The following is a 23,075-nucleotide window of genomic DNA, read 5'->3' on the forward strand; positions in this document are numbered from 1 at the left end:
GCGCATTTATGTATGTGATACAAGCCGGGGCCTTAATCATGTTGAGATTATGTTTAAGTATGTATATTATAAGTTTTCAAAAGACATGTTGCATATGTTTCATGATACATGTTTAGGAATTCACCTTGCATATACTTTATGATTATGCCATGATATTTATGATGATGTTATGCTATGTCAGGATACATTTGATGTTCATGTTAGAATATGCCATGATACTTTATGATGATTATGTTACGATATGCCATGATATGCTGCTTGATATGATAAATTTGTCTCCATGCATTTTGACTTGTGATTTTGATATGCTATACGATTTTTGTGAGTAGGAAAGGAACTTACTGAGCCATGAGTGCTCACAGCTTACGTTCTTGTACCACAGATAAAGGCAAGGAATGGATGAACTAGGGGAGCAGCAGGATGGGCTAGAAGGATGTGTGTGGTAGTGGCTTGGCTAAAGGGAAAGACCTGCTTTTGTTTAATAAGAAATATGCCATGTTTATGTTATTACTTTATGACTCCATGACATTAAGTATGTGTTTGGGTATTATGACTAAAAAATCATGTTAAGTATGCTATGTGGTTTTTTTTATGTCCATGGTGATTTTAAAGTAAGGAAAAGTTTTTAAATTCTCTAAGTAAGACTTCCGCTGTAGTAATTAGGTATGTATGTCTAACTAACCCCCGTCCCCTTAGCAGGAGGGGCGGGGCGTTACAAATATTATATCTTGTCGACTTGCAGTTAGATAGAGTAGGCTTCCTATTATACTTCTATAGTGTTTTGGGTCTACTGTTTTTCCTTCTAGGTCAGAGTCAATGTTGATGTTAGTGGCCATTGGGGTATTTATGATTTTTGAGTTTTCCATGCCATATTTTTTAATTAGTTCTTTAGCATATTTTGTTTGGTAAATATAGATTCCATCTTTCGTTTGTTTAATTTGTAAACCTAAGAAAAAATTTAGTTCCCCATCCATACTCATTTCAAATTCATTTTCCATTAATTTAACGAATTCTTTTAGAAATTTAGAGTTAGTTGAGCCAAAAAATATATCATAAACATAGATTTGTGCTATGAAGATGTCTTTTTCTATAGTTTTTACAAATAGGGTCGGATCTATGTGACTTTGGTTAAAGCCTTTGGATGTTAAGTAATTGGATAACCGCTCATACCATGCTCTAGGAGCTTGTTTAAGTCCATATAAGGCCTTTTTCAGTTTAAATACATGATTAGGGTAGTCTAGGTCCTCAAATCCTGGGGGTTGGTTTACATAGACCTCCTCCTTAATGAACTCATTTAGGAACGTGGATTTTAAATCCATTTGGTATAAATTAAACCCTTTATGTGCTACATAGGCTAACAACATCCTAATGGATTCGAGCCTAGCTACTGGTGCATAGGTTTTATCATAGTCTAAACCCTCAACTTGACTAAATCCTTTGGCCACTAGTCTAGCCTTATTTCTAATTATTTCACCCTAATCATCCAACTTGTTTCTAAATACCCATTTGGTATCTATTATTGACTTATCTAAGGGTTTAGGTACAAGTTGCCAGACTTGGTTTCTATCAAACTGGGCTAACTCTTCTTGCATAGCAATGATCCAGTCTGGATCAGGTTGGGCCTCTTCTATAGTCTTAGGTTCAATTTTAGAAATAAGGGCAATCTGACTAAAGTTTCTATAAGAGGATCTAGTCCTGACTCCTAGGTTTGGATGTCACGCCCCAGGTAGTCCCTGTCCGAAGAAATTTCAGCAGCATCTCCCCTATACGGGTGACAATATGAATCCAGAATACATATATATATACATCGGCCCACACGGCCGGAACAATACAATACAAATAAGAAACAAACCATGCAGTTTATATCAACATTCCACACAGTTCAACATATAATCAATCCACGCAGTTTAATAAGGAAGAACGAAATAGAATCCTCGAAGATATATGTAAACATTCTACTCCACTACAATGAAGAAAACAAATCCACGAAGAAATGAGAAAATCCGCAGCGGAAAACAAAAGTAGCAAACCCGAATGTTCAATGTCCACAATACAAACCCACAATACAAGTATATAAGATGCAAAAGCAAAATATAATCCGACAAAGAAAATCCTCGCGATAATGGGGCTAGCGACTGGAATATCTCCCGACGGCCTCAACCTGAAAAATAGTAAGAATGGGGTGAGTTCAAAGACTCAGCAGGTAATCCAATAGATATGTACAGCAACATATAACCACCTGTAACATCCTATGGTACAGTACAATAAACCATTGAGCCTATAGTACAGTTTCCTAACAGTACAACCTACGGTACAGTCTCCTAACAGTATAACAGATATGCATAGTTGAAATAAACTGTAATAACCAACAATAGACATAAAGTACAGTCTATAGCAAGAATAATAAGAAAATGCATAACTGAAATAAACTGTACTCACCTGCGAGGCTTGGGCAAATGACTGCGGACATACACAGACAAAGATAGTCAGAGTAAATAAGCATGTATCATGTATGCATGTCAATCATATGCAGTCACCCTAGTGCACCATCCAATATGCAACAATCACAATAAATGCAATCTGTGCATATGATGCAATATGACATGGTCACCCCTGACGCCAGTCAGCTATCTCACACACAATGGTGAGACCGAGTGGGTAGGGCTGTGACACCGTGCACTCTGCCATCACTACTCCTAAAGAGTGACCGAGTGAACGGGATGCACCGGAGTACATCTATCCTCCAACCTCAACCATAGTGAGGGAGCGCAATGCTCTCATCTCCCGATACATAATGACGGGAAGGGACCCCTGTCCTGCTACTACGCTGCGTCACACTAACCCATGAGTGTACCAGCGGAGCCCTCGACAGAGCAACCTACCATACACACCCTGAGTGCTGTGCCACTACCCATGTAGTGATCACGTGTGTAGAGGTCCATGTAGCCGGTCGACGAGCTCAACAATAATGGAGTCGTCAATCGCCCAGTATGCAATCATGCGATATGGTGCATGCGGCTACAGTATGTCATACTTGAGCATATCCTCCATATGTGTAGGTGCCAAAAAGATAAACACATATATAACAAGGAGAATAAACAACATAAACCCAACATCACATATCCATCATATCTATCAACTAATCCAGTATAGAGGGAAGCACAATAAATACCTCTATCTCTATGAACACAGATAAACATAGATAGAAAGAAAAACATGCCAGACTAATGTATTACAGCTAATAGTAGAAGCATGTATCAGATATCAACTAAACTAAACCTAAGGAAAGAGCTAAACTACCAATCACTAGTAATTATATATTAACTATACATATCATAAGACAATATCGAGAAGATAAGTCAAAGGGTACCCACCTCAAATAGAAGGTACAACCAAGCGATCCAAGGTCGAGAAGCTCGTCTCGAATCATAGTCCTGTGTCAACAAACAAGATATATATTTTATTTAGCTACATCCAAATGAATAGCTAAATAAAATCCCTAAAACTAAATTAGGGCAAAACCCTAACCACCACAATGCCAACTTACCCAACTAAATCTAATGGTCGATTAGAGTCAGTTACCTAATCCCTAATCACCAATTAAATTAGAACCCCAAACTTAGATTAGATCCAGCAGTTGGCTAGGGCTAATTGACTTAACCCTAATCATTCCATTTGTTTAGTCTAAGCAATTAACTCTAATCACAATTCAACAACAATTACAACCTCCAATCAAACCTACGCATGATCATTCATCTAAAATAATCAAATTACACAATAATCTACTACACCATACCTCACTGTTGGAACCAAGAAATCTTCCACAGAACAGGGCCTTATTGCTGGATCACTCAGATCAAGAAGGAAGAATCAACAATAGGAAATAGGAACAATCCATAGAATAGAACAAGCAGAACAAACCTCTGATTCTCCAATCCCGCGACCTAGATCAGTAGTAAAGAAGAGGATCAAGATCCGATCAGGGGAAAACAACAAGGATATGATCCAACATCTTTTCCTAGACCAGAACAACAAGGATCAACACGAACAGCTCCCAATCAATCGAAGTCTGGTAACACCTTACCTTAAGGATCGTTGCTAGGGCACGGCTTGTCGTCGCGATGATTGATCGGAGCCGACAGAAGGGATTTAGGGTACGGCTGCACAAGGAACAGGGCTCAGTGAAACTATCCGCTATCTCGAACCTCTAGTAGAAGACCCTCGACGGCGATCGGATTGATCTCACTTGATCAGTGGCGTTGGCATGTAGGCGTGAGAAGACGAGATCCTGCCCCTTACCGAAGTCGACGGGAAGGAAGAACCCAGCTAGCTTCTATCATCCAAGCTCCGAGACCCGATCTGCACTGGCGATGCTAAGAAGATGAGAGACGAGTCGTCGATCGCCGGGAATAGGGACACACGAAGAATAGAGGAGAGAAGTTGGAGAAGAGAGGTCGGGATCACGATGGTTTTGGGGGAATAGAGGTTCGGGTTCGGGATTAAAAGGATCGGCGTATGGGGAAGAAAAAGAATTTATAAATAAAACAATTTCTCACTTAAATGGGTATCCCAAACAGGCCTTATCCGCACCCGTTAATTCGTCCCCTCAAAATCCGTCGTACAAACTCTGAAAAATTCCTAGAAAATTTCTAAGATTTCTGGAAAAATTCTATAAGGCTATTTTTTAAATAACCCTATTATTTAAATTTTTCGATATCTCACATTCTCCCCCCCTAATAAAAATTTGGTCCCCAAATTTTGCTATAACCAACACTAAAATATAACCAAACAGTATAAATGCTGAAAGGAACTCTAACCCACATACCTCAAGCAAATAGATGAGGGTATCGAGCTCGGATCGTATCCTCTAGCTCCCAAGTAGCTTCCTCGTTAGAATGATGCTGCCATCCGACTTTAACCAGCCTGACAGTTTTGTTCCGTAGCTGACGCTCTCTGTGGTCCAGAATCCGTACCGGAACCTTCTCGTAAGTGACGTCAGGCTGAATAGGAACGGATACATCTGACAGAACATGTGCTGGGTCGGATACATATCTCCTCAGCATAGATACATGGAATACATCGTGAATGCCAGCTAGAGATGGTGGTAGCACCAGACGGTAAGCTACTGCTCCAATCCTCTCCAAGATCTGGAATGGCCCAATATATCGTGGAGCTATCTTACCTCGAAGACCAAATCTCTTCACCCCTTTTGTGGGTGAAACTCTCAAAAACACACGATCACCAATAGAGAACTCCAAGGGTCTCCGTCGCCGATTAGCATAACTCTTCTGACGGTCCTGAGCCTCAGACATCCTCCGTCTAATAGTACGAACCAATTCTACCTCCTACTGAGCTCTCTGAGGTCCTAACAGCTGGGCCTCCCCAACCTCCTCCCAGAGGATGGGTGTCCGACATAGTCTATCATACAGAGCTTCAAACGGTGCCATCTGGATAGCCGAATGATAGCTATTGTTGTAGGTGAACTCCACTAATGGCAGGTGGTCCTCCCAGCTGCCTCCGAAGTCCATAACACAAGACCTCAGCAAATCCTCTAAAGTCTGAATAGTCCGCTCTGACTGCCCATCTGTCTGCGGATGGAATGCCGTACTGAAACGAAGCTGTGTGCCCAAGGCCTGCTACAGACTCTGTCAAAATCGGGACGTGAACCGTGGGTCTCTACCAGATATAATGCTCAGCGGAACTCCATGCAATCTGATAATCTCTCGACAGTATGACTCTGCTAATCGATCCAGAGAATCAGTCTTCCGGATCGCTATAAAATGTGCGGATTTGGTTAATCGGTCAACGATTACCCAAATCGCATCATGACCTCGTCGAGTTCTAGGCAATCCTACCACAAAATCCATAGTAATATGCTCCCACTTTCACTCTGGAATAGGGATCCTCTGAAGTAAACCAGCAGGTCTCTGGTGCTCAGCCTTCACTTGCTGACAGACAAGATATCTAGCTACAAACTCTGCGATGTCTTTCTTCATGCAGTTCCACTAATAGGAATGTCTCAAATCACGATACATACGGGTCCCACCCTGAGTGGATAGCAAATCTAGATCGATGAGCCTCCTGAAGTAACTCCTACATGACCGGGTGAGACTGAGGTACACACAATCTGCCTCGGAAATAAACAATACCCTCGTCATCTCGTGTAAACTCGGTCTGCTGTCCGGAAGCTATCTGGCTGCCAATGAACTATAAGTGCTGATCTCCGGCCTGGGCCTCTTGAATCCTCATCCTGATCGACGACTGAGCAACCATGGTAACAAGAATACCCTGCTCTGTCCGTCCCAGCTCCTCAAGGCCCAACTCGGAGAATCCCTGAATCAAGTCTGTGACTAAAACTCGGTGACAAGCTAAAGTCCCTCTGGACTTCCTGCTAAGTGCATCAGCAACCACATTAGCTTTACCCGGATGGTAGCTAATAGTACAATCATAATCCTTCAGGAACTCCATCCATCTCCTCTGTCGAAGATTGAGTTCCTTCTGTGTGAAAATATATTTGAGACTCTTATGATCAGTAAGAATCTCAAAAGTAATACCATAAAGATGATGTCGCCAAATCTTCAAAGCAAAGATAATAGCGGCTAGCTCTAAATCATATACTGGGTAGTTCTTCTCATGCTCCTTCAACTGACAAGAAGCATAGGAGACTACCCTACCATGCTGCATTAAAACAGCGCCCAATCCCTGAAGAGATGCGTCTGTATAAAGTACGAATCCGTCATCACCAGAAGGTAAAACCAAAACTGGCGCTGATACTAATCTCCACTTCAGCTCCTGGAAGCTGGTCTCACAAGCCTCTGACCATGTGAACTTCACACCTTACCTAGTCAGACGTGTCAACGACATAGCAATACTGGAGAAACCCTCAACGAATCATCTGTAATATCCAACCAGTCCCAAGAAACTACGGATCTCCTGGACTGACTTAGGCTGCTCCCAGCTGGTAATAGCCTCGATCTTCTGAGGATCTACTGAAATACCTCGGCTTGACACCACGTGTCCCAGAAAACCAACTGAAGATAACCAAAATGCACACTTGCTGAACTTCGCATACAGATGATGTCGTCGCAGAGTCTCCAAGACTATGCGAAGATGCTGCGTGTGCTCCTCCTCAGAACGCGAATAGATCAATATATCATCGATAAACACAATAACAAACTGATCTAGGTACTCCAGAAAGATATGGTTCATCAAATCCATAAATACTGCAGGAGCATTGGTAAGCCCAAATGGCATTACCAAAAACTCGTAATGTCCGTATCTGGTGCAAAATGTTGTCTTCTGAATATCAGAATCTCTAACTCTCAGCTGATGATATCCAGACCGCAGATCAATCTTAGAATACACTGATGTATCTCTGAGCTGATCAAATAAATCCTCAATCCGTGGCAAGGGGTACTTATTTCTGATAGTCACTACATTCAGCTGCCTATAATCGATGCACAACCTCAGAGTACCATCCTTCTTCTTGACGAATAGTACTGGAGAACCCCACGGAGATACACTAGGGCGAATAAATCCCCTATCCAATAACTCCTGGAGTTGAACCTTCAGTTCATCCAACTCTTTAGGCGTTATACGATAAGGAGATTTCGATGTTGGTGCAGTCCTTGGAATCAGCTCAATAGCAAATTCCACTTGCCTTCGGGGAGGCAAACCTGGTAACTTGTTTGGAAAAACGTCTGGATACTCTCGGACCACTAGAACGTCTGAGAGCTGAGGAGTATTGCTGTCGTCAGTATTAATCAAAGATAATAGAAATCCCTGACATCCATGTGAAAGCAGTTTCTACGCCTGTATCGCAGAAATGGTCGATATCCCATCGTCTTTGATGCCAGTGAAATCCCAAGAGGGTTGGTTCGGAAGTCGGAACGTGACCACCCTCTTCTGGCAATCAACTGTGGCATGATATGCAGACAGCCAATCCATGCCAAGGATAATGTCGAACTCGACCATTTCCAGTAGTAATAAATCTACAGTGAGTATAATGCTACTAAAATCTAACGGGCAACCTCTGACCTCCTGAGTGACCTCCAAGGTATCACCAGATGGTAAGGAGACGGTCAATCGTCGCAGTCTATGAGAAGGTAGTCTACCAATCTCTCTCATAAATGAATAAGATATAAAAGAATGTGAACTACATGTATCAATTAACATATCAGTAGAAAATGCATAAAGTAAAATCGTACCGCGGAAAACGGATCCGTCCCCCAACTGTGCATCCTCTTTGGTGACCGCGTGAACTCGTCCAGTATCTGACGGTGGTAGAGGCGGTAGCACTGCCAAAGGCTGTGGCATCGGAGTCTGAGTCTGCCACTGAGTCGGTACTGGATACTGAGTCAAAGATGGGACTATGGGATGCAGTATGTACTGAACCGGTGGCTGGGGCTGTAATTGATACTGTACTAATGGCTGAGGCTGCAACTGATACTGCCCCTGAGTCAGATACTGAGGTCCAGAAATAGAACTCTGGGACTCCATAAGGACACCAGAATGCTCCTAACCATGTATAGCATAAGCAGCTGCTGCAAGGGGAGCTTTCCTCTGCTGGTGATGCGAAGATTGGCCTTTCGGCCCCCTTCGCTGAGTCGCGAACTGATCAGTCTGTCCTCCCGAAACAGGAATCCCGGAGGCTACCTGTTGAGACTTCAACGCACAATCTCATCTTATATGTCCGAGCAGTTTGCAATGATAGCAAACTGACTGTCCCAAGGAGCACGCAGAGGTGATGTGATCTCGGGATCCGCATCTGGTGCAAAAAGAGTCACTAGTGGACTGTTTCTAGTTCTGCTTAGCAGACCGGGAACGTTCTGATCGTCCTGACTTCTGGTGTCGGCCAGATGACCCAAAAGTACCCTGACCTGTCTAAGTGCAACTGCTCTGCTACTGCCCTATAGTCCGTGTCTGCTGGATTTGTCCGGAAGTCCGATCAGTCTGCTTCCTCTTCTTGTCTACTTTCACTCTCTGATGAGCAGACTCAATCATAAGTGCTCTATCCAGTGCCTCTGTGTATGATGCAATTCCAAGAACGGCAATCTTCACCTGAAGATGTCCATCCAGTCCCTGGACAAACTGAAGCATACGATATCTGTCATCGGCAACCAACTCAGGGCAGAATCTGGCCAACCGATTAAATTCGGCATTATACTCCATCACTAAGCGGTTATTCTGTCGAAGACTCAGAAAATCCTAGCGACAAGTCATCTGATATGCTCGGGGGAAATACTGACTCTCGAACGCCTCCCTAAATCTCATCCAGGTAATATGCTGCTCGCCTATAATGGAGCGTTGTGTGTCCCACCAGATCTCTGCCCCGTCTCGTAAGTGGTAAGCAGCCAGCTCAGCCTTCTCCCACTCGGAGCAGGCCATGTAAAAGAAAGTCCGCTCCATAGTCTCTATCCAAGACTGAGGTATGCTCGGATCGGTCTCCCCACGGAACAATGTGAATAGGCTCTTCACTGACTCTGCCAAGGCTGGAATCCGTGCTCGTGCTACAACTATATCCATGGGAATCGCCGAGGAACTGGGCAGAACCACCAGAGCTGATCCTATGGGTGGTACTGAGGGATAGGTCGGAAGGGGTACCACTGGTGCCGCCGTATAAATTGGGGTGGGTACTGCTGGTGGAACTACTGAGTATGCATGTGTAGGGGCGACTGGAGGTACGGTGGGCGGTACCGGATAAGGAGCAACTGGTACTGCTGGTGCGGGTGTCGAGTATGTAGTAACAGGTACAGGTATCTGTGGTGCCAAGTACGTAGTAGCAGGCACGGCTAGAGGGGCTGCCGGGTATACTGCTGATGGGGAAGGTGCTGAATATGCCGACGGTGGTACCACTGGTGGTACAGTCAAGGTAGGTACTTCTGAAGTCAGAACTATCGGGGTCTGATAAGAAGACGTACCCACAATGACCTGAGGAGTCTGCCCCTGACGGACAGGCTCAACCCTAGCAGACCTCTCTGAAGACTTTGTCTCAGGAGAATCTATCGGCCTCTTACGTGGTCGCCCACGTCTCGGTACCGGAACACGTGTAGGTGTCATATTTGTAAACAAAATGTTACCCAGATATCACTACAGGTATAAAAACTATAAAATTACCTAATTTACCTATTTACCATCTGGAGATGTTCTGTCCCTGCTTAGCCCCCAAATAGAACTTCGTCAAAATACCTCGGAATTCCGAAATGAGAAAATCGACGGAATCCGTATAAATCCGAAAATATCCAGATAAACTCGTAAACTCCAGAACACGAGAAACAAGTATCAGAAATCCGCTCTGATACCAAATAAATTGGTATCAGATAAAATCCCAAAAATCTAGAATAGGTATCGCAAACCTGCTCTGATACCAAATAAATTGGTATCAGATAAACTCAAAAATCCGAAACAGGTATCGCAAACCTGCTCTGATTCCAAATAAATTGTCACGCCCCAGGTAGTCCCTGTCCGAAGAAATTTCGGCAGCATCTCCCCTGTACAGGTGACAATATGAATCCAGAATACATATATCTATACATCGGCCCACACAGCTAGAACAATACAATACAAATAAGAAACAAACCATGCAGTTTATATCAACATTCCACACAGTTCAACAGATAATCAATCCACGCAGTTTAATAAGGAAGAATGATATAGAATCCTCGAAGATATATGTAAACATCCTACTTCACTACAACGAAGAAAACAAATCCACTTAGAAATGAGAAAATCCGCAGCGGAAAATAAAAGTAGCAAACCCGAATGTTCAATGTCCACAATACAAACCCACAATACAAGTATATAAGATACAAAAGCAAAATATAATCCGACAAAGAAAATCCTCGTGATAATGGGGCTAGCGACTGAAATATCTCCTGACGGCCTCAACTTGAAAAATAGTAACAACGGGTTGAGTTCAAAGAACTCAGCAGGTAATCCAATAGATATGTACAGCAACATATAACCACCAGTAACATCCTATGGTACAGTACACTAAACCATAGAGCCTACAGTATAGTTTCCTAACAGTACAACCTACGGTACAGTCTCCTAACAGTATAACAGATATGTATAGCTGAAATAAACTATAATAACCAGCAATAGGCATAAAGTACAGTCTATAACAAGAATAATAAGAAAATGCATAACTGAAATAAACTGTACTCACCTGCGAGGCTTGGGCAAATGACTATGGACATACACAAACAAAGATAGTCAGAGCAAATAAGCATGTATCCTGTATGCATGTCAATCATATGCAGTCACCCAAGTGCACCATCCAATATGCAACAATCATAATAAATGCAATATGTGCATATGATGTAATATGACATGGTCACCCCTGATGCCATTCAACCATCTCACACACAATGGTGAGACCGAGTGGGTAGGGTTGTGACACCGTGCACTCCGCCATTACTACTCCTGAAGAGTGACCGAGTGAACGGGATGCACCGGAGTACACCTATCCTCCAACCTCAACCATAGTGAGGGAGCGCAATGCTCTCATCTCCCGGTACATAATGATGGGAAGGGACCCTTATCCTGCTACTACGCTGCGTCACAATAACCCATGAGTGTACCAGCGGAGCCATCGACAGAGCAACCTACCATACACACCCTAAGTGCTGTGCCACTACCCATGTAGTGATCACGTGTGTAGAGGTCCATTTAGCCGGCCGACGAGCTCAAAAATAATGGAGTCGTCAATCGCCCAGCATGCAATGATGCGATATGGTGCATGCGGCTACAGTATGTCATACCTGAGCATATCCTCCATATGTGTAGGTGCCAAAAAGATAAACACATATATAACAAGGATAATAAACAACATAAACCCAACATCACATATCCAGCATATCTATCAACTAATCCAGTATAGAGGGAAGCACAATAAATACCTCTATCTCTATGAACACAGATAAACATAGATAGAAAGAAAAACATGCCAGACTAATGTATTGCAGCTAATAGTAGAAGCATGTATCAGATATCAACTAAACTAGACCCAGGGAAAGAGCTAAACTACCAATCACTAGTAATTATATATTAACTATACATATCATAAGACAATATCGAGAAGATAAGTCAAAGGGTACCCACCTCAAATAGAAGGTACAACCAAGCGATCCAAGGTCGAGAAGCTCGTCTCGAATCAGAGTCCTGTGTCAACAAACAAGATATATATTTTATTTAGCTACATCCAAATGAATAGCTAAATAAAATCCCTAAAACTAAATTAGGGCAAAACCCTAACCACCACAATGCCAACTTACCCAACTAAATCTAATGGTCGATTAGAGTCAGTTACCTAATCCCTAATCACCAATTAAATTAGAACCCTAAACTTAGATTAGATCCAGCAGTTGGCTAGGGCTAATTGCCTTAACCCTAATCATTCCATTTGTTTAGTCTAAGCAATTAACTCTAATCACAATTCAACAACAATTACAACCTCCAATCAAACCTACGCATGATCATTCATCTAAAATAATCAAATTACACAATAATCTACTACACCATACCTCACTGTTGGAACCAAGAAATCTTCCACAGAACAGGGCCTTATTGCTGGATCACTCAGATCAAGAAGGAAGAATCAACAATAGGAAATAGGAACAATCCATAGAATAGAACAAGCAAAACAAACCTCTGATTCTCCAATCCCGCGACCTAGATCAGTAGTAAAGAAGAGGATCAAGATCCGATCAGGGGAAAACAACAAGGATATGATCCAACATCTTTTCCTAGACCAGAACAACAAGGATCAACACGAACAGCTCCCAATCAATCGAAGTTTGGTAACACCTTACCTTAAGGATCGTTGCTAGGGCACGGCTTGTCGTCGCAATGATTGATCGGAGCCGACAGAAGGGATTTAGGGTACGGCTTCACAAGGAACAGGGCTCAGTGAAACTAGCCCCTATCTCGAACCTCTGGTAGAAGACCCTCGCCGGCGATCGGATTGATCTCACTCGATCAGTGGCGTCGGCAGGTAGGCGTGAGAAGACGAGATCTTGCCGCTTACCGAAGTCGGCGGGAAGGAAGAACCCAGCTAGCTTCTATCCTCCAAGCTCCGAGACCCGATCTGCGCTGGCGACGCCAAGAAGATGAGAGACGAGTCGTCGATCGCCGAGAATAGGGACGCTCGAAGAATAGAGGAGAGAAGTCGGAGAAGAGAGGTCGGGATCGCGACGGTTTTGGGGGAAGAGAGGTTCGGGTTCAGGATTAAAAGGATCGGCGTTTGGGGAAGAAAAGGAATTTATAAATGAAACAATTCCTCACTTAAATGGGTATCCCAAACAGGCCTTATCCGCACCCGTTAATTCGTCCCCTCAAAATTCGTCGTACAAACTCCGAAAAATTCCTAGAAAATTTCTAAAATTTTCGGAAAAATTCTATGAGGCTATTTCTCAAAAAACCCTATTATTTAAATTTTTCGATATCTCACATTGGATCACCCAAAATTTGGTCAGGTGGGTGAGAGATACTTGTTCTAGTTGGTCTTATGTTTGGGTCAGAAATTGGTTCCTCTGGTTTATTGGTGTTGGGATGAATTTCATCGTCTTCAATAATTCTTGGATTAATGTTAACATTTTCATTTAAGTTAGGTAGATTATTTTCTTCATCAAATATTATATTAGTTGTTTCTTCAACTTTTAGGGTATTTTGGTTATAGACTCTATAGGCCCTTCTGGTTGTGGAGTACCCTAAAAAGATTCCTTGGTTTGATTTGGGTGCAAATTTTTCTAAGTAATCTTTAGTATTTAAAATATGAACTTTACATCCAAAAACTTTTAAATAGTTTAGGTTGGGAATTTTATTATAATATATTTCATAAGGAGTTTTATTGTGATATTTGTTAATTAGAATTCTATTTTGAATATAATTTGCTGTATTTATGGCTTCGACCCAAAATTGATAACTTAAGTTATATTCATTTAGCATGGTTCTAGCGGCTTCTTGTAGGGTTCTATTTTTACGTTCCACTAGATCATTTTGTTGGGGGGTTCTAGGACATGAAAATTCATGTTGGTATCCATTGATTTTACAGAATTGGATAAACCTATGATTTTCAAATTCCCCCCATGATCACTTCTTATTCTTTTAATTTTAGTATCTTTTTTCATTTTCTGTTAACTTGTAAAAATTACTAAACTCTTCAAAAGTTTCATCTTTTGTTTTTAGAAATTTTACCCAGGTGAAGCTTGAGTAGTCATCAATTATAACTAAGCAATACTGGTTCTTGCTTAGTGACTTGGCTCCATGTGAATCAAATAGGTCAAGGTGAAGAAGCTCAAGTAAAGAGTTAGTTCTTTCTAGATTAGTTGATTTGTGAGTTGACTTGGTTTGTTTTCCTTGTTGACAAGCATTACACACTGAGTTTTCAATAAATTTAATTTGGGCAAACCTTTAACTAGACCGTTTTGACTCATTTTGAAATGAGTCTGGTGTGAGTGTGACCCAATCTTCTGTGCCACAAGTCAGTTTCCTCTTCTTGTGTTAGAAAACACTTTATTGAGGAAGTGGGTAGATCAATTGAGTACATATTATTTTTCCTAAGCCCCTTAAGTATGATTTCAGGGTTTTCAATATTTTTAACTAAACAACTAGATTTGTCAAAGGTAACTAAGTATCCACTATCACACAATTGGCTTATACTTAGAAGATTAAAATTGAAGTTTTCAACTAATAGAACTTTTCGAATAATAAAATCGGAACTAAGTTCGATGTTACCTCTTCCGATTACCTTAAGTTTGCCGTCGTTGCCGAATGCAACAGACCCTAAATTCTTTAGTTTGATCTTTGTGAACTTTAGTTTATCTCTAGTCATGTGTCTGGAGCATCCACTATCTAACATCCACTGATTCAATTCTTTATGTTCCTACACATAAATTGTTTGAATTGGACTCTATTTGATGAAAAGAAAGTGAAGTGATTAAGTTTGAGTTTGTATTTGTTGAAACAAAGATCTAACTTTAGGTTAATTTATTTTGAATATTTATTTTACGTTAATTAATTTTTGAAAAATAATTTTAAGTTAATTAATTTTTGAAAAAATAATTTTAAGTTAATTAAATTTGAGAAATAATTTTAAATTAATTAATTTGAGAAATAATTTTTAAATTAAGTTTTAAAAGATTTTAAAAATAATTTTGAAATTAAGTTTTAAATTTTTTTTAAAATAATTTGAAATTGATTTTGAAAATAATTTTTAAATAATTTTGAAATTGATTTTGAAAAGATTTTAAAAATAATTTTGAAATTAAGTTTTAAAATAATTTTGAAATTGATTTTGAAAAAAATTTTAAAATAATTTTGAAATTAAGTTTTATAAGATTTTTAAAATAATTTTGAAATTAAATTTGAAAAGATTTTTAAAATAATTTTGAAATTAATTTTTAAAAGATTTTTAAATAATTTTGAAATTAAGTTTTAAAAGATTTTTAAATAATTTTCAAATTAATTTTGAAAAGTTTTTAAAATAATTTTGAAATTAATTTTGAAATTAATTTTGAAAAGATTTTTAAAATAATTTTGGAATTAAGTTTTATAAGATTTTTAAAATAATTTTGAAATTGATTTTGAAAAGATTTTTAAATAATTTTGAAATTAAGTTTGAAATGATTTTTAAAATAATTTTGAAATTAATTTTGAATAGATTTTTATATAATTTCGAAATTGAAAAAATAATATTAATTACGAATTTATTTTTCAATTTGAATTTCAAATTTGATTCTCTTTTAAATTTCTATTCCTTAGTCATCTCACCCGATCTAAATTTTCAATCAGGTAATCCTACAATTTTTGTGAGATGAATTAGGTTCAATTTTAGGGTTTAGTTTAACTTTGTGTTAGATTCAGGTTTAGCTTTGGGTTCAACAAGTAGGCGTTCTTTGGATAAACTTTTGGGTTATGGTGAGTCACAAGGACATCATTAAAGTAACCATGCCTTCGAGGTTTTCTAAATAGTCTTACCCATTGAACTTAATACAAAACCTTAGTCTAACTGGTAGGATCCATAAAGGGTAGTTTCGGTCAGTTCCACTTAGTCAAATGCACCAGGTCGAAGCCATATCTTCCTAGACATGCGATGACTAAGTTTCCCCAACGTACTATCATCCAATACTTCACCAGTACCATGAGTCAAGTTAAGCCTAGCCCTTTTTAATCTAACCCTATTTACCCTGTTGGGTAGGTAAAGTTCGGTTACCCTGTTAGGTAGATTAAGTTGGGTTACCCAGTCGGGTAGTTTAGTTGGGGGTGTCAGTTATTCTAGATCCTCCTTCTATTTTTATTTGATTTAAGTTGAATGTTAATTTTGAATTAATTTCAAATTGAATTTTGAATTTTGAGTTTTTAATTTAATTTCGAATTTTTAATAGAATTTTGAATTATTTAATTTAATTTTGAATTTTTAATAGAATTTTGAATTTTTAATTGAATTTTGAATTTTTTAATTTAATTTCAAATTTTTAATTGAATTTTGAATTTTTAATTTAATTTCAAAATTTTAATTAAATTTTGAATTTTTAATTTAATTTCGAATTTTTAATTGAATTTTGAATTTTTCCTTTAATTTCAAATTTTTAATTGAATTTTAAAATTTTTAATTTAATTTCGAATTTTTAATTGAATTTTGAATTTTTAATTATGTTCATTTTATTAATATCGTTTTTGTTTTTGCTCCCCCTGGATCATAGCCTCGATATGGTCTATCGAGGTAGTGTATTTGATCCTTCGGGATCCAATATTGACCAAGTGCAACTTGATTAATCAATTTGGACTTGGGGACCCATGCTTAGACTGATTTTCTATTTGCTTTTTGTACAAGAGATAAATAAGATTTGTATTTTTTTCTTTGGTTTAAATCCTATACCAGTTCTATTGTAAACGACTCTTTGTGTTCCAAGAATTAGGTCAAGATTCTTGGAACCTAAAGAAAACCGTTCTAGTATTTTCTCCAGATCCTTGACTTAAATTTTCAGGCTGGAATTCTCTTCTTCAAGTTTTTGGACTTGAGTTGAGTTTCCAGTCTGAACTGGTTCAGTCAAAGATTTGGAGTTAGTCACTTCTTTAAGAACGGCTACTTCCTTTAGAAGTGACTTAATTTTAAGATTTGACTTAGCTAATAATAAATAATTAACTAAGTTATTGAGGCGAGGGATACTTATAGAGGGATCGGGCCCTTCGGAAACGGATACGGATCCGTGGCTTCGCTCGGACTCGGCCTTCGACTCGCTCTCGCTCTCGGATTCGTCGATCTGGTCCCGGGCCATCAGCGCAAGTAAACTCACCTGATCGAGTTCGTCGTCGTCATCTTCTAAAGAAGATTCGTCCCATGTCGCCTTCAGGGCCTTCTTCCTTCTTTGCTTCCTTTTGGTTGGGGCAATTTGCCTTGATATTCCCCTTCTGGTTACATCCGTAGCAGGTCACCTCAAACTTGATCTTCGAGCTCTGTTGACCTTCCTTTGATTGCACTGCTTTCTTTAGGTCTTTTTTGTTGAAGCCCTTCTTTTTCTTGTAGAGCCTATTTACCAAGTTCATGAGTTCGGCTGTTAGTTCGTTGTCTTCATCGTCTAAGTCTGATTCTGGTTCCGACTTTTGCTCGGTTCTTCTTTATGATCTTGGTTCGCGTGCTCTACTGGTACCTGCAAGCAAAGCTACACCATTCTCGGGTGGCTGTGTATTAATCTGCTCGTGAAGTTCAAATTCAGAAAATAACTCATCTAATCTAATTGAAGATAAATCCTTGGAGACTTTGTAGGCATCTACCATTGATGCCCACAATGTGCTCCTCGGAAAGGCATTAAGAGCATACCTTATGATGTCCCTGTTCTCGACCTTTTGCCTGATCGCGTGGAGAGAGTTTAGTATGTCTTATATACGAGCGTGAAGTTGGCTGGTCGTCTCGTCTTCCTGCATTTTCAAATTATACAATTTATTAAACAAGAGATCTCTCTTGCTTACCTTAGTGTCGGAGGTGCCCTCGTGGAGTTCGATCAGCTTCTCCCAAAGTTCTTTTGCGTTGGAGAATGGTCCAACTCTGTTGAGTTCCTCCTTGGTCAGTCCGCACTGGAGGGTGCAGGTTGCTCTGGCATCAGCTTCCACCTTCTTGATTAGGGTCGTTTCCCATTTTTCGCAGGGTGTTGGTGGCTTGCCATCTTCGTCGAATGGCAGTTGAAGTCCGGCCTTGATGATCATCCACGTGTCGAACTGTATCTTCAGGAAGGTTTCCATTCGCCCCTTCCAATATCCGAAGTCTTCTCCGGAGAAAAGTGGGGGGGGGGGGGTGAACGGTGCTGAAACCTTCTTGTTGGGCCATTTGTAATATGCAAAAAAAAATAAAGAATGTTCCAAGACTAGATCTTGGACTAGTAGTGCGGGAAATATAGTTAAAGATTTGCGAACTCGAGTGGTGTTGCACCAGTCTCGAGAAAAATCTGATTCAAAAAATTAATTAGAATATAGCTATTAATCTAATTCTAATTGACTCCGTAAAAATTGAAAATACCACGAAAAAATCGCGTGATTGGTGGTTGTACCAGATCAACGCGACCCCGCTTTGATACCAATTGTTGGATCGAGAAGCGCTAGAGGGGGGGGGGGTGAATAGCGCTCGTGGCTATTTCAGTGATTTAAAACTACGAGTAGAAACGCAGCGGAATAAAGAGAACCATCAAACACAGAGACACGAGGAATTACTTCGTTCGGAGCCTGTGACGACTCCTACTCGAAGGCCTGCGATCCTTGATCGCTTTCCGTGGGCAACATTTATAAGCTCAATGAAATGTACAGAATATGAATTACAAATGAGTACGATAATTAAAATTATACCGAACGACAGAATCTAGAGTAATGGCGCTCCGGGTCATCAGGATCTTAAAACCGCACGTCGAGGTCGTTACGTAAGCAGCTTGTAGTAGAAGGATTGCTTAGAATCAGTTGTCAAGAGCTGCTGGTCGAGACCCTCTTATAAAGGGTGTTCAAGGCGCCTCCATTATGCTCCAAGGTGCCTTGAATCCCTAAGTTTTATCCCGGAAATGACTCTGCGATGAAACTTTGACCGTTGCCTTTTATCCATCTCAAGGCGCCTTCATCACTGTCCAAGGCACCTTAAACCACCTGTTCAAGGCGCCTCCAACCCACCCGAGGCGCCTCCAAGCTCCATGGAGGCGCCTCGGTACTGTTCATCCGAGGCTATTCTTTGCACTTTGGTCCCTGCAAGATACATTAATCCCAAATATACCCTGCAGCACAAAGTTAGCACATAAAACAAAATAATATAAGTGAACGACAATCATCAGACTGTCCGAGTCTGACTTCGGGTTTCCGACCGAAAACCCTATGTCGACCCGACGCCTACTGTTCCCTCTACAGGGAACACGTACTCACCTACTCCACTCAGGAGATTTACCTGATGCTAGTGCGATCCTCCAGATCGACTGGACTTTTGCTCGGTGTTCGATGCTTATGGATTTTCTGCTGGACGTCCGCTTCCCGGCTGGTCCAGTCTTTCACCTGGTTCGTGACACCAGGACTTTCCACCTAGGGTTACCCCCCTAGGACTTTTGCCTGAAGCACTCGACCCACCAAGACTTTCCGCATAGGGTTACCACCCCCTATGACCTAGGGTTACCACCCCCTAGGGTTTTCACTTGCCTAACCACAGTTAGGGCTTTTTCCTAAGTACACTTAGGACTTTCCTGCAATCTAATTCGGACCGTTAGATCACCACACATATTAACTTTGAATCCTTTGCCATTATCAAAACTTAGGTTCGATCGTCGGATGCTTCCCGCACCAACAGTAGGTTGGTCAGCTGGCTATGAAGTAAGCCCCATCTCATGAGCTTGACTTCGGACGTCTCTTCGTGTAGCTCAAGAAACTTATCCCAAAGCTCCTTTGCTGAATCATAGTTGTCGATCCGGTTGACTTCTTGTGGCAGAAGGATGCTCAGCAGATGCAATTCTGCTTTGCCATTTGCCACGTAGTTGGCTTGCTCTTTTTTTGTCCATTGGTATTTTTCCTTACCTTCCGATGCTATAAAACCGAATTTCATTATTAGAAGTAAATCAAAATCAGTTTTAAAAAATACTTGCATTTACTTTTTCCAGCTAGCGAACTCCCCTTCGAACTTTGGCGGGTATATGCTTGGTCCGACCATTGTCTTTGCTTCGATTGACGGTTAGTCCTCAAGAAGCGTCCTTGCTCTGATACCACCTGTTGGGTACCGTTGGTGGCCGGTTATCGAAGGGTTGACTAGCACTGCACAAATTAAAAGAGATACCCTTCTCGAACTTTTAATTGAACATTTGCATATAATTAAATATAGAAAGAAACTAAAAGAAGAGGATCACGGATTTGACTTGGTTACAACCGGGGAGGTTATTAATCCAAGGAATGAATCACACACTAAAGATCTCCTTCAGGTGGAGAACCCTCTTACAGTAGTGATGTATAAAAAATGAGGAGCTAAACTAGATAAGAGAAGCACACAAGTGTAGAATATGCAATTGCTTGCTTGTTGTGTTCTAGCTTTTGGACCAAGGCTGTATTTATAGCCTTGGTCGGGGTGCTTGGAAAGTTCCAGGCGCCTAGAAGGGGGATAAAGTTTTATTCCCTTCGCAACGGATCACGGTCAGACGTGATCCGATCAAAATCAGGTTCCGGGCGCCGGACCACTAAAGTCAACTTAGTTGACTTTTGGTCAAGGCCCTCTGCTCCGGTGCTGCTTACCTCGGTCTGGGTCTTACGCTCTGGCTCCACTATGCTTGGGTGATTTCAGCCAACCGAAATAAGACTCACCCAAACCCAATTTCGGCCTTCTCGAGCAACCTTCCACTCCGGCTTCTCGTCCCTCAGAAATACCGTGCGCTTTCTTCTCTTTCGCTCGCGTACTCTTCCGCAGCACCTCGTCCCTTGGACGCACCAAGCTCGTCGGCTCTCTCCCGTGTCATCCTTCTCGCTAACTGCGTCTTTTGCTCAACTTCCTGTGGTCCTAAGATCCTGTACACTTAGACACAAGGTTAAAACACCACAAGACCTAACCTAACTTGGTTGATCACATCAAAACAACCTTGGGGTTCCAACAAATAGGGTTGTGTTGAATTTGGGTAGACTACAAACTAATTTTGAAACAGACATAACTTTGTGTTCGGTTGGAGTTACAGGTTATTCTAGATACCAAAATATAGCTAACATCAAGATCTACATTTTTTTTTCATGTTTAATAGAGAGTAAACATGGTGTAGCCATGTAAAAGGCATGGTCGTGCCTCCTAAGCACGACTACATTAGGTTCTCTGTCTAGACTGTTAGCTAGAGCCCTAGAGCCAATCATTTGATGATTGTATTATGGACTTATTGTATCATATTCTTATATTAATAAAGGCATTTGTTTGGTTATTATACTTACTTGTAATGATGCTAAATAAACTAAGTATAATAACGTCCTTGAGTAGAAGGTTCTTACCTATATCAATCGATTGGTTGAATCGATAGTGAGATGATATAGGGAATACTACTCTAAATCATTCCTAGTCGAGTATTAACATTCAGGGACAATGTTAATGCAATAAGACTAGCATGTAGGTCAACTCGATGACTTGATCTCACAAGTCATGGATATGGAGATATCAAGTTGACACATGGGTATGCATTGGAGAATGTATATTGAATGACCCGCCATGAGAAAGTATCATGGATCGTTATATGAGTGTCATATACTTTCTCATGTGACTATTAGTATGACTATTGGTCCTTAGACCTGAAGTCACCATGGTTCCCTACATAAGGAGTTATGTACTTTGGTTTCGTCAAACGTCACCCGTAACTAGGTGGACTATAAAGGCGATTACTGGGTATATAATGAATTATACAGAGGGATGTGAGTGATGTAGATGGGATCTATCCCTCCCATATGACGGGAGTGACATCGGTATTCTGGATAGAGTTAGACCACGAAGTGCATGGCCATGCCCAAATGAGTCAACATGAGATGTTGAGCTCATTTGATCGAGTGAGTCTACTTGGAGTTTAAGATTTAGATTGATTAGAGGATGACACTGTCTATGCCTCACATTGATCAATCTAGATGTCTAGGATAGAAGGACAATGTCACATATTGTGAGGAGTCACAATTAGTAGTCACAAGGTGATGTTGGATCTCAACATTCTTGTAACTTGGGTAGCAATGATGTATTGCTAGATGCCTCTCATTGCTTATGTTTATAAAGGAGTTTAGAAATATTGCCAACTTTACAAGAACCTATTGGGTCACACACAAAGAACAAGTGGATGGAGATTAGGTTCATATGATGAACCAATTGGATTAGGTTCATATGATGCACCAAAGATTGGATTCAAATTAGACTTATTGAGTTAGACTCAATTAGATTCAATTGTTGAATGAGTCTAATTTAAATTTGATTCATTGAGTCAATTTACATTAATGAATTGAGATTCATTAAATTAAAATTGACTTGAATCAAAGGTTGGATTTGACTCAACTAGGAAGAGAATTGGTCAATTTTGACTTGACCAAATGGAAGTTGAAACATCAAGTTTGACTTGATGCATTGCCACATCATGAAGGTTGACTCATCCTACATGGCATGACTAACCTTGCCACATCATCTTCACCTCATGAGGTATGCCACCTCATGGAGGTTACACCTCCCATTCCATTTAATGTGGCCGACCACATTAAATGAGGGAGTTATGTGTGTGGCCGGCCACACTAAAGGGTGGAGGGGGTTTTCATTTGGTGGTAATTCATGAGTGGTAATTGCTTCTCCTTCTTCCTAGCTTCTTCCTCCTCTTTGCTTGCTGTTGCCGAGAGTTTTCATGGAAGGAGAAGGTGGTTGAGTGAGTTCCAAGAGAATAAGGAAGAGTGAAGGTCACAAAGGAGGATACTACTTCTTGAGTGTATGAGATTCCTTTTGCATCCTCTCTTTTTCTTCCTTTCAAATCCTACTCGAGAGCCCAAGAAGTGCTAGCACACTTGTGGTGCTCTCTTCTCCATTCTTGAGTGTTAGAGAACACTTCTCGTTCGTGTGAATATCACTAGAGAGT

Source organism: Zingiber officinale, chromosome 10B (assembly GCF_018446385.1).
Source record: "Zingiber officinale cultivar Zhangliang chromosome 10B, Zo_v1.1, whole genome shotgun sequence".
In the NCBI taxonomy this organism is placed as follows: Eukaryota; Viridiplantae; Streptophyta; class Magnoliopsida; order Zingiberales; family Zingiberaceae; genus Zingiber; species Zingiber officinale.